This window comes from Apodemus sylvaticus, chromosome 2 (genome assembly GCF_947179515.1).
Source record: "Apodemus sylvaticus chromosome 2, mApoSyl1.1, whole genome shotgun sequence".
In the NCBI taxonomy this organism is placed as follows: domain Eukaryota; kingdom Metazoa; phylum Chordata; class Mammalia; order Rodentia; family Muridae; genus Apodemus; species Apodemus sylvaticus.
In genome coordinates, this window is record NC_067473.1 from 84,084,990 (window position 1) to 84,096,235 (window position 11,246).

Here is an 11,246-nt window from a genome sequence, read left to right on the forward strand (position 1 = left end):
GAAATCTATTGTAAAACTTACTATCTTTCTGGTTGGGGGTTTGGGCTGTTAGTATACCAGAAGGCTAGGGGTCTTATGATAAATGGCTCTTATACCACTTCTAGGTCATTCTAGTCCTGGACGGTCACTTACTCTTTGGCATAGCTCAGGGGTTTAAAATCTGAGTATCAGAGTTTTTTGAGAAACATTACCAAGAAACAGTGCAAGATCTGGGGCCTGCAGTGCTGCCCACATAAAAACAATCTACCACTTAGGGGTTTGCAAATTTCCAGTCCTTTCTAGCAGTGAAATTGTAGCCTACAGTTCATTGAGTGTTTTGATATATCATGTTTGTCCCACTTACTCATACGCTCTCTTCATTCTAACGTTTAGAGTAACAGATAATTATTTATCAGTTAGTGAGAGTGGTTCTTAACTGCCTCTTAGTTAAAAGGTAAAAGTGCTTGCTATCTTCAGCAGTAGAGTATTAGATTTAAATCTCAGAACATTCTTTAAAGTTAACTTTTTATAATGTGTCAGTCTGACAAATATATTCAATGCCTAGTCATGACTAATTCCTGTTGGCCAATGGAATTAAAAAAGAAAGCACAACTTTCAGAGTCACCATGTTAAAGGAATAACACGTGCATTATTTTGGAATGTGAAAATAGTTATTTCTGTTTCAGTACACAGAAAGTTGAAATTATATATATCCATCAGAAAACATAGTTGAAACTAGAAAAATTAGACTTATTCCGACCCTATGTGTCCTTTTACCTGTGCTCCATCCTTCCTCACCGCACAAGATTTCCCTTCTTGATCCCTTAATTCTTTAAGACTGCCCACGCTTAGACTTGCTTATGTACATGAATACATTGAAGGCCAGAGTCCATATGTGAGGGAGAACATTTTTCTTTCTGAGTTTGGATCACCTTGTTTAATACCATTCTTTCTAGGTCCGTAAATATTCTTGCTAATTTCATTTTCTTTACAATTGTATAATATTTTATTATATATATGTACCACAATTTCATTATCCATTCAAATGAATAGTGTCTGATAAACAGCTATACTGGTTCAATTTCCTTTTCATCATAAATAGGCAACAATAAATATGGATGTACTGATATTTTTGTAGCAAGGTAAGGTGTTCTTTTGTTCTATGCACAAGAATGGTATAGCTGTGTCATATGGTAATTCTATTTTTAATATTGTGAGAAACTTCCAAACTGATTTGCGTAATTAATTTTCACTCCCATCAGCAGTGAATGGGAGTTGTTCTTTCCCTATATCTACTCCAATATTTTTGTCTGCTCTTTTGATTATAGGTATTCTGACTAGGATGAATGGTATCTCTTGAGTACTTTTAATGGTATTGGATATTTTAAAAATATATTTATTGACCACTTACGTTTCTCCTTTTGAGAATTATTGGTTCATTTCCTTAATCCATTTATTGATTGTCAGTTTTGTTTCCTTCATGTTAATTTTTGCAGTTCTTTGTAAATTTTGGCTATTTTCTTTTTTAAACAATAGATGGTAAAGATTTTCTAACAGTCTGTGTGCTGTTTGCTGATAGTTTCCTTTATTTTACAGAAATGTTTGAAATCTCATGTAATCCTATCCATTAATTCTTGGGCCAATTACTGTGCTATTGGGGTTCTACTCAGAAAAGTCTTGAGATCATTCTTTATATCCCCAGCAGATTGAGAGTTTGGGATTTTGAATTAAGTTCTAAGATCCACTTTGAGTGGGTTTTTGTACAAGATGAAGGTATGTGTAGTGACAATTTTCAATTTTTGGTTAATGTAAAAAAAAACAGAAATATTATAAGAATATGTTTTCATTTTAATCCCAAGTATCAGGACTTAGTAGCTTCTAATTGTCTACAGAAGCTCACTGCTGACTGTGACTTGCCTGGTGCTCTTGTGAGGATGTAGTTTTGTCAGATAGTTTCTGTGATTGTGTGATGTTTGGAATTCTATGGACTTTTCAGAGGATATATTAATGCTAGGGCCCTGAGAGGTGATGGGTTGTTGATTGGTTATTCTTTGTCTAGTAGCTTGGAATAGTTTATACAAGAGGAGAGGGGAGACTGGGCATCCTTGTCTCTTTCCATGGTGCAGGGAATTCTACATAGGATGCTAGAAAAATGAAAAAAAGTCATCAGATCCAGTGGCCAGCAACAGAAATGGAGACTTTCTGGTTCCACTAATCCTTCCATATTATATTTCCCAGAGATTACAGTGAACCTTTCACTCGTCAAGCCAGGTAGACTTAGGTGTGCCTGAGTGGGTGTAAGTGGTATGAAGGGCACTGAAGTGGATGCACCCAGTGTTGACCATTCCTCCCCCAGCATCTTCAGTTCTAGCTGCAGTTACAGTTGAGAGGGCCCTGCTGGCTTAAACCATTAGGACATCATCCCATCTTCAGCCTAGACCACATATCCCTCCACGTCTCTGTGCTTATCATTCTCCAAAGATAATAGTAATTAAGTTTTGTGAAACTATATTCTATAATTACAGTGGTTAGCACTTGTTAATCAACAGAAATTATGGCCAGGAAAAAAATGCCCCATCTTATGTTTTTTCTGGGACCTTATGGAAGCATACCTTCCTGCTGTCACCGGGAAGTGACAGAGTCATTTCCTCCTTTTTTGTCTTACTCTTCCTCACTGCACTTTCCTGCTGTTGCCGCCGTATGAGCAATGTCCTTCCTGTCTTGTCCATTCTCTCAGAGGAACACAGTGATGTTACCACTCAGACCATTTGACTGCTGTAACTATTAATCCCTAACTGTTAATTCCTGTCCTTATGTTTCACATAAAGGATGTTTTACAGATCACTTGAGCAGTCAAAACATAGAGGCTTTGGCCCTTAACAAATGTGCTAACTTTAAAGTTAGTTTATGAGAAAAGTAGTGATTTATTTTTTCTTAATAATAGCACCATTTGACTGTAATACAATGGAAGACAAGGGAGTATGTTCATCCTGTCCACAGAATCATAAAATAGTATTAAATGCTTAGCAACACTAAAACCATTGTATTAACAAATATGTGTGGTTTGTAAGAATTTTCAAGACACAAATGATAGGAAAGATCTAGATAAGCAGAGACTTGTGCTTTGATATTATAAAAATGGCAGTTTTTCTTAAACCAACAAATTTAAGGCAATTTTCATTAAATTTTGGTGGAAGAACCTCCTTTACAGGAACTAATAAAAATGTATTCTAACAATTATATGGAAAACACATTCACACACAAAAGAATCAAAACAAACATTAAAACTAAGAGAAATCATCTTACCTGAGATTTCTACTTAATTTATAATAATGAAAATTGTTTGAGACAATAATAGAAATATGAACACAAAAAGTTCAGCTAAATTTGCATACATGTGAATCTGAAATATACCCAGGACACTGAGAACTACTTAGAAAAGTTACTGACTCAATAGTATTGAGAGGCTAATTATAGGAAAACTACTCATGGACCTTATACACAGTTACACTTTGTTTTTTTCTGAGACAGGGTTTCTCTGTGTAGCCCTGGCTGTCCTGGAACTCACTCTGTAGACCAGGCTGGCCTCAAACTCAGAAATCTGCCTGCCTCTGCCTCCCAAGTGCTGGGATTAAAGGTGTGCACCACCACTGCCCAGCAACAGTTAGTCTTAATGTAAACTGAATGTGAAAGGTAAAAAATGTGAGTTCTTACAAAGTTTGTGATCATAGGCAGGCTTATGTGACCCTCCAAAACTCGAGGCAGAACATTGAATGGTCTTTATTATGTAAAATTGAAGAATGCAATGGCATATTCCCCAAATGAATGGGGGTAAAGGAGTCCCAATGTAAAACAGGCTGGGTGAAAACAGGCTTCCTACTCAGAGCAGTTCCTTTTTATCTCTGAGATGAAGCTATGACCAGTAGCAGCCAAAGGAAGAGCACATTTTGGCTGAAGTCTGCAGAGGGAATGCCCTCACGGCAGCCTGAGCAGGAAGAGGAATGCCAGCTAGTTTATGTCAGCTTGACACAAACTGTAGTCACCTAGGAAGGGGAATGTCAATCAAAATTCTGCCATCAGATGGGCCTATGGGCTTGTCTGTGGACCATGCCTTGATACTCGCTTGGTGTAGGAAGGATCAGCCCACTGTTGGTGGTGTTATACAGCCCCTCACCACGCCTGCCCCCGAAAGCAGCGCCTGTGAAGTGGAAGAAGGGATGGGAGCCCAGAAGCAAGCCTTTACCCAGCTTTGCACCGTGGTTCCTGCTCTGTCCCTGCTTGAGTTTCTGCCTCAGTATATATGACCCAATCACTCTTACAACACAGAAAAAAGATAATTAAAAAGTTAACATGGGAATTAGTTTGAAGCAAAGATATTTCAACCAACTATTTGTTATAGAAATAATAAGTAAAATGATTTGCTTGATGCCATAAAATATGATACAATTGTCAGAGTACTTTATTAGAACTATATAATATGGAACAAATTAGCCTTTATACTGTAGTGTCAAGAAAAATGCCTTTTTATTAGTATAAGTGAACTTACATAATATATGTCTACTTGGGGGTTTTCTGCCACTCCTAACAGTGAGCATGAGGCTGTCTCTGACTCCTTTGCCTGCCCTTGGGACCCTCTTCCTCCTCCTGGGTTGCCTTGTTCAGCCTATGACGGTTTGTGCTGATACTTATTGCATCTTGTTATGCCCTGTTCCATTGATATCCCAGGGAGGTCTGCTCTTTTCTGAAGGGAAACAGTAGACCTGGAAGTGAAAGGAAGTGAGGGGTGGAAGGATTAGAGGATGCTGCTGGGAGAAGAATAAAGAAAAAATAACATAAACAAAAGTCATTCTTAATATATTGGAAACTAATAGAATGGTCCATTGGTGGGGGGTGGGGTAGGCATAGTCCTGAGATGGAAAGGAAAACAAAATGGTCATGGCTGAGATAAAATGCCTTAAGTATATATTGGGGTTGGTGTGAGAATCATGATACAACATACATCAAGAAAAATAAATTGTTGGGCTGGGGGCATGGCTGCAGGTAAAGTGCTTCCTGTGCAAGAATGTGGACCAAAGTTTCAATTCCCAGAACATGGCAGCTATGTTCCCGATATGGCAGTGCCTAATCCCATCAGGCCAAGGAGAGACAGAATCCCTGAAGCAACATTGTTCTCAGGACTAACCAAACCTTACCTCAGCAGATGGAGATGGAAAGTGACTGGGGAAGATGCCAGACACCAGCCTCAGACCCCAGGTGTGATATACTTGTTAGACGTACCCCATGTGAGAGTATATTATATACATATATGCAAAAATTTGTTATGCACAGGATTATCTTAGTGGTAATGAAAAGTTACTAAGAAACTTTTGTGTGTATAGAAGTTCAGCAGAATTCACTTGGTCATATTTACAGGTGAGAGATCAAGGTAAAATAGAACCTAGCCATGGCCTTGATAAAACCAATTTATTTTAAACTCAATATGAGACTTGGAAGATAGTTTTAAACCTTTTAAATCTTAGACTTTAATGTTATAAAAAGTAAATGTTCTGTCCAGTTAAAGAACAAATTGTATAAAATAAATAAGATATTAAAATGATTATTTCATAAGAAGTTTGGGTTTGTTTTTGTCCTTGAGTTCAAAAACTGGCATCAGGAAATAAAGACACAGCTTTATACATCTGCAGGTGCATATTGAAATCTATGCTGAACTCACATTGGTCAAAGAACTAAGAGACTAGTCAGGATAAGTAACAATACAAAATGTCAGTCAGCATTGATTGACATCCTTCCTGGATGATTGGGTTGTCCCAATATTTATTTGTTTTTGTTTGGCAGATAAATGCCAAAAGGTGCTGTACATTAAGGTTTTCCTTCCCTTAGTATGCAGTATGCTCCAATAGCTACTATCACTGTTTTGGTGAGGTTTTTTTTGTTGTTGTTGTTGTTGTTTTTCTTTCTCTGTGTGGTCCTGGCTGTCCTGGAACTCACTCTGTAGACCAGGCTGGCCTCAAACTCAGAAATCTGCCTTCCTCTGCCTCCCAAGTGCTGGCATTAAAGTGTGCCACCACTGCCAAGCCATTCTGGAATTAGTAACTGTATTGTCTGACCAGGGATTATGAATTATCTTAACTATATACCCAGTAGGGTCTGCCAATAACATGAAATATTTTCTGTAGTCAGTCAAAGAATTAGCAGCTCATGAGTAAAATAGTAAAGAATATTCATATAAAATTTGATACCTTAAGGAATTATAAATTGAATAATTACTAAGTTGATAAAATTAAGCTTTCTCCAATCGAAGAGTTTTTAAATTTTTAGAGATCACCGAACTATTTATTTTTGTTTTTTAATATGTTTCTACTTGGAAAAAGTATATTACTTGCCCCAAGCCCTTTACTCTGTCTCCCAGGTGCCTTCCCTCCAACATTTCCCTTGTGCTCTCCAAATCTCAAGTTGATAGTATCTTTTGCTCTGATATATTAAATACTACCTGCTTAGTCCACTTTTGTTCTTTGTGTATATATGGCTGCAAGGCTGACCACTCTATATTGGATAACCAGTGTCTTAGTAAGGGTGAACAGACAACATTAACAAGGCAACTCTTATAAAGAACCATATTTATTTGGGGCTGGCTTACAGGTTCAGAGGTTCAGTTCAGTATCATCATGGCAGGAACATGGCAACATCCAGGCAGATATAGCACAGGAGGAGCTGAGAATTCTACATCTTCATCTGAAGGCTTCTAGGAGAAGACTGGCTTCCAGGCAGCTAGGACGAGGTTCTTAAAGCCCATACCCACACTGACACACCTACTCCAATAAGGCTATGCCTCCTAATAGTGCTACTCTGTGGGACAAGCATATACAAATTATCACAACCAGTAAGGGGACTCATCCCTGGGAAAGGCTAATGGTATTTCTCTCAGTAATCATTAGTTGCCTATAGTTCTTTGACAAAGTGTGATATCATACTGCCTGAGTGTAGGAACTCTGCAGAGTAGTCAAAATGCAGGATACTAGTCTGAATTTTACCCTACACTACCATTGGGTGCTTGGGAAGTGCTGATACACCCTCAGGGAATTGGAAAATGCAGCCTAAGATGAGGCCTCAGCAAGCTGAGGCCAAAGCGGGGGTTTCCTAACTACTCAACATCCAGTCGCCACTGCAAAGAGTTGAGAACAGATTGGTGGCCCTTAGGCCTAGGATGATAAGCCCAGGGGATTGATGAGGGGAGAGCTCTGGCTTGACTTAGCAATTGTCCAGGGTCATGTAGGGGCCTTTTGTGGTAGACCTAAGTGGCAGCTCTGTACAAAGAAGGCTTACCCCAATGGCGGGTGTTGATGAGAAAGAGACAGGTTTTGTTTGCCCCTACTGTTTATTCACTGTTCATCTTGGAAAAATGAGTACATACAACTTCCTCAGGGAAGACCAGAGATTAAATACCTTTTGCAGGAAGGAATGTCCAGGAAGGGAAGCTCATTGGCTAAACCCTCAGGGCCCATTTAGATATCTGATTAGCATGGAGAACTGATTTCTGTGCTACATGACCAGTGGTCACATTCTTATGTGGGGAGTTGTGGTAACATGTTCCAGAACAGGAATCTGGTCAGGAGTAGGGAAACTCCCACTTGTCCTCAAGTTTGTGTTCAAGGTTTCTAAGCCCACTCAAGCTTATCAAGTCTCCTGGCATGGTCCACTACCCCACAACTAGGTGTGGGACTTCATAGAACCAAGGAACAACCAGGAACAGGATCCTTCTGGTTTCTGTACGCACCCCAGAGCTGACCGTGTGCCACAGTTCTCTGTACCCAAATTCCTCCCAAAGAGACCTAATCTCTCAGGAGTGCTGACACATAGGCTTGCAAGAGGGACAAGCCACAGTCATAGACAGCAGCACAGCTAACACAAGAGATAACCAGATGGTGAGAGGCAAGAGCAAGAACATAAGCAACAGAAACCAAGGCTACTTGGCATCATCAGAACTCAGTTTTCCCACTACAGTGAGCCCTGGATACCCTAACACACCAGAAAAGCAAGACTCTGATTTAAAAATCACACCTCATGATGATGATAAGGACTTTAAGAAGGACATAAATAACTTCCTTAAGAAAATAAAGAACACAGATAAACAGGTAGAAGCCCTTAAAGAGAAAACAAAAGAGTCCCTTAAAGAATTACAGGAAAACACAGCCAAATAGATAAAGGAATTGAACAAAACCATCCAGGATTTAGAAATGGAAATAGAAACAATAAATAAATCACAAAAGGAGACAACCCTGGAGTTAGAAAACCTAGGAAAGAGATCAGGAGTCAGGTGTGCTAGCATCACCACAGAATACAAGAAATAGAACAGAGAATGTCAGGGTCAGAAGATACCATAGAAAACATTGACACAACAGTCAAAGAAAATGCAAAATGCCAAAAGCTCTTAACCTAAAACATCCAGGAATCCAGAACACAATGAGAAGACCAAACCTAAGGATTATAGGTATAGAAGAGAGTGAAGATTCCAAAATTACAGGGCCAGTAAATATCTTCAACAAACTTATAGAAGAAAACTTCCTTAACCTAAAGAAAGAGATGCCAATGAACATACAAGAAGCCTACAGAACTCCAAACAGACTAGATCAGACCAGAAAGTACTCCCAGCACATAATAGTCAAAACACTAAAGAAAAAATATTAAAAGCAGTAAAGGAAAAAGGGCAAGTAACATATAAAGACCTATCAGAATTACACCAGACTTCTCACCAGAGAGTATGAAAGCTAGAAGGTCCTGGGGAGATGCCATACAGACCCTAAGAGAACACAAATGCCAGCCCAGGCTACTATACCCAGTAAAACTCTCAATTACCATGATGGAGAAACCAAGATATTCCATGACAAAACCAAATTTACACACTATATTTCCACAAATCCAGCCCTACAAAGGATAATAGATGGAAAACACCAATACAAGGAGGAAAACTAGACCCTAGAAAAAGCAAGAAAGTCATCTTTCAACAAACCCAAAAGAAGATAGCTACACAAACATAAAAATAACATCAAAAATAACAGGAAGCAACAATCACTATTCCTTAATATCTCTTAACATCAATGGACTTAATTCCCCCAAGAAAAAGACATAGAATGACAGGCTGGACCAGTAATTGACAGCTGGAACTTCATAATCTCACAACCATCCGCACAGTAAAGGAAACTATTGATGAAGTAAAAATAAAGCCCTCAGATAGAAAAGAACCTGTCCCAACAACAATATGAATGAGGATTAATATCCAGAACATACAAAAACCTCAAAACTCAAAGAATTTTAAAATGATACAATGAAAATTTTTCCAAAAATCTGAACAGAATATTTTCAAGAAAAAATGTCTATGGAATACCTTAAACTTTCTCCATCATCCTTGGCAATTAAGGAAATGTAATTAAAACTGGTACAGTCATTCTCCAAATCAGTGTTAATACCTTTCAAAAACCAGGAGAAAGAAGGAGGAGGAGAAGGAGGAGGAGGAAGAGGAGGAGGAGAAGGAGAAACCAACAACAACAAAACCTACTATATAACCCAGCTAAACTCTTGCTTAGGTTAATATCCTACTCCACAGATATTTGTTTAGCCACATACAAATGGAATGGAAATAGAGTGTCCTACAATGATAAATTGATAGTGAAAAGTGACATATATACACTATGGAATACTATTCAGCTTTAAAGGAGAAAGTAATCATGAAATATACAGGTAAATGAAAACATAAGGGAGATAACCCAGACGCAAAAAGAAAAATGCCACGTGTTTTCTCTCATCTGTGATTCCTAGATCTAAACCTTCAGATGTGAATATAAAACCTGGAGTAACCATAAAAACAAGGAAAGTAAAAAAGCGATGTGGTGAAAGATAAGTGTTATGGATGTGAATAGCAGAATAAAGGTGATATGCAGAGAATACTGAGAAAAAAACAATGGTCTTTAATTAGAGTTACGGAGAAAGATCAATAAATAAGAGATATGGCTGGTGGTGGTGCATGCCTTTAATCCCAGCACTTGGGAGGCAGAGGCAGGCGGATTTCTGAGTTCGAGGCCAGCCTAGTCTACAAAGTGAGTTCCAAGACAGCCAGGGCTACACAGAGAAACCCTGTCTGAGGGAGAAAAGAAAAGAGATGGAGAAAGCATACATAACACTAAGGATATTTGAAATTTTTCTTAGGAATAATATTACATATAATACATGTGAGTGCATATGTATACATGTGAACATAGTTAAATAAAGTTATCTTGTTTGGTTTGACAATGTTCCACATAAGCATCATAGAGTAACAAATCTCCCTGTACTAGACATGAGAAAACTCCTTTCAAGTCATTGGTCAGAGTGGAGAGACACCCAAAGGAATGTAGTTTAATGCTGTTGCCCTTTGTTGACCTCCAGAATATAAAAATGAGTCCTATTACTAAAGACACCATGTGCTTCAAACACAGGACTTGGAGAAAGCGAGCTGGGCCTGTCCTGAAAGCTTCCTCCCGGAGAAACAACTTTCATAGTATTGGAAACAAATATGCCTGCTGCCATTGGAAAGAAGCAATCGATATTCCTAATCAACAATGATAGTATAAACTATAGCAATGACTATCAAAAAAAGATATTCTTAAACCTTCTTGGTAATAAAGTCTATTGAACCTCAGGTCAGTCAAGAGGAGTAAAATCATGCCTTGTACCACAAACCTAGTGGTGCTGGCTAGCATATTTGAACTTGACACAAACCTATAGACATCTGTGAGGAAGGAAGCTCATGTGAGGAACTGCCTCCATCAGATTGGCTTGTTGACAATCTATGGGGCCTTGATTGCTAGCTGATGTGGCAGAGCAGCATACTGTGGGCAGTGCCACTGGTGCACAGGTGGTTCTGGGTAGCAAGATAAAGCAAGCTGAACACGCCATGAGAAGTGAGCCAGAAAGAAGCACTCCTCCATGGCTTCTCCATTAGTTCCTGCCTTGGGTTCCTGCCATGATTTCCCTCAGTGACAGAATGTGACCCAAGAATTATAAGATTGAATAAACTCTTTCCTACCTAAGTTGCAGTTAGCTATGATGTTTTATCATAGTAATAGAAATCTTAACTTAGACCCTAGTCTACTGTCTGAGGCTAGTGAAGGTACAGATCTACAGATCTTAAAGTACAACCTAATATATATATAATAAGCCCTCTTCAATATATATATTGAGAGAGGGGGGTGTTACACAGGTGTAGTTGGAAGAAGGAGAGAGGGGCAATGATG